The 2,578-nt window shown below is 36.2% G+C and overlaps 1 protein-coding gene across 4 annotated transcripts in view; it reads left to right on the plus strand.

Annotated features, from left to right (window-relative positions):
• The window catches only part of pcdh9 (protocadherin 9), a 202,342-nt gene that overhangs the window by 142,773 nt on the left and 56,991 nt on the right, over nt 1-2,578 (plus strand). The gene's annotated exons all lie outside the window — the stretch shown is intronic.

Consider the following 2,578-nt stretch of genomic DNA (forward strand, 5'->3'; position numbering starts at 1 on the left):
CAAACTCCATGCAGAAAGACCCCAGGCCGGGAATCGAACCCAGAACCTTCTTGCTGCAAGGCAACAGCTCTACCAACTGCGCCACTGTGCAGCCCGATTAACTTATTCATTTTTTTTTTTTTTTTTACTTTTTGTTCATTGAAAATCTTTGGTAGCATACGCCAAACAGTTTTAGGAGGCAATACATACAAAAAGTAGAATGTCAGTGCGTTGCTTTATTAGTATAAGTGAAACTAACTATATGTAGAAAAACTCAGTGTTGTTTGAAAATATTGTTAAGCAATGCATTTTTAGCTGCAACAGAAATAATTGTATTTTCTTGCTGCAGCTCCACTTTATGTGACGCACAGTACCTTTAAATATAGACGCTCATACATTGGAAGAACATTTTTTTTCTTAAGATTAATTTCTATTTAATCTCAGCAATTCACATGCTTTTGTTTACCTCCCGCCACTGTTGAAACCTTGTGTTTAGACACCTGCTTCCAAGCACAAGTTTAAATAATGCATAACTTTTTAGATATTCAACAAAGTACACAAGCATGTAATGCTGCTTTGGTCTACATTTTGCCTGAATGGTTTTCCATTAAAGTAAACAAACAGCGAAGAGAAGAGAGAGACACAGAAGTATTCTGTTTCTTTCACAGACTCACTGAATACAAACAAGCGAGCTATCACATACAAACAAAAACAAATTATGAACTGGGAAACACTATCCACCACCCTGCATTATGCCGGCAACTTGCTTTGACTGGGAACAGTAGGTAGGAAATTGCTGTCTGCTTAGGATAAAAAACAAATAAAAATGGTCCGGCTGCCGCATATGTTACAGATGATTAGCTGCTACAGAACTGCTATTGGTAAGATCATTTACCATGAAATTAATTATTAGGACTTGAACTTCAGCCTATTGCCTTTTCTGTGACTGTCCTGTGAGGAAAAATAAACGTGTTGGATTTCTTGGAACGTGCTTCTATACCGTGGCGATATCAGTTATTAGCTGTAAAAAGCATCAGTGATTGATATTAGTATTTACGCTTTTTTTTCTTGTCTCAAAGTGATAGTGTATTTGTAATTGTACAGCAGCATACAATGTGTACACATTACAATTAGAAGCATTGAAAAAATAAAAAAATAAAATAAAAATTGTGCTGCTGCTGCCCATAGGATTTAAATAGGATTTAAATAGGATTTAAATGAAACAGCATCTTTGATATTAGGTGATCAAACACTACTTGGGAGGAGAGCAGCACCCACAACATGTCACAAGCATCAGGGAGTCTTGCCTAAGGTGTGAGTGGGACTGCTTGGTCAGCCTTGTCTCTAAACCTCCTGCATGCAGCAGAATGTGTAGAAGCCTACCCTGGCCGTTACCTTCCTACTCAATGCTCCGTCTGGACTTTCTCTCATTCAGCTGGATTTCTCCAGAACAATTCAAACCGGGCTGATCAGCAAGCAGAAGGAGGAGTTGTGGAAACTGACGTTGATTTTCTGCGCTGTTTTAGAATTGTAGTCTGACTGTAGTTGTAGCGATGGCAGCGGAGGAAGTGAAAGAAGGCATTCAGTCCGTGTTCGCCACGCTTCCAAATGCTGAATCAACGTCAGCAGCCTTCTCGGTTGGTTCTCTCTTCGCAGTGAGGGATGGTTGTTTACAGGCAATTTATGGTAAACTTCATGGAATGAACTAGTGTATTGCGTACAGCCAAATGTTAGCAATTGAGTAAAATTTAAAACTTAAACTGACTCCATGCCTCCAGCAAGCAATCATCTCTCACTAGCCAAGGGTCCAGTTCCTCGAATAAAATGTCAAACAAGGGGCTGTTTAAAACCAAACTAGTATTTTTTGTTTTCAACTTAAATTATTCACAAGAAATGTATTAAAAGATGACATTTTACATTCTGAAGTCCATAGAAGAAGAATGTAGTTGTGTTTTCTAATGTTTAGGCACCTTTAGACTTTCTCATGCAGTTATCAAACATTATTTTCTACTGGGAGACATGAGCTGTATTGTTCCAGCACACAATTTTTGTTTCTGTACTGAATTACAGCTTCATCCATTCAGTATTCAAAAAACAGTTTTTAATATTATGTTATAACTGCAAAGCACTTGTTTGAACATAAGGGTTACGTTTTTATTTAATTTATTTTGTTCCCCTTTGATCAGACTACTCTACCCACATGCTAACTACATTTTCTTTGTATCCTGCAATATCAGAGTAATCAGTTTTTATCCACAGTATTAGGCACTTTGATAAGTCGGCTTAAGCTTTAAATCATAATTATTTTGGATAATAAAGAAGCTTATGTATTGGATGAGCTCTATATTTTCATCAAATTTTATGAGATTAACACACATTCATAATGATCTTTTCTAATTAGCAGACAATTAAATTTAAACTAATTTGTTGTTAATGTCAAAAGGAACAGTGCGATATAAAGAAAACATTTTTTAGCATTCAAAGCAGCAACTTAGGTGAAAAAAGTTTTTAAATGACCGACTTGTGTTGGATTAATAAAAACAATTTCAAACTGGATTGCTGATGTAAGAGTTTCACATAAGTCAGAATTAGTATATAT

This window comes from Poecilia reticulata, linkage group LG3 (genome assembly GCF_000633615.1).
Source record: "Poecilia reticulata strain Guanapo linkage group LG3, Guppy_female_1.0+MT, whole genome shotgun sequence".
NCBI classification, from domain to species: Eukaryota; Metazoa; Chordata; class Actinopteri; order Cyprinodontiformes; family Poeciliidae; genus Poecilia; species Poecilia reticulata.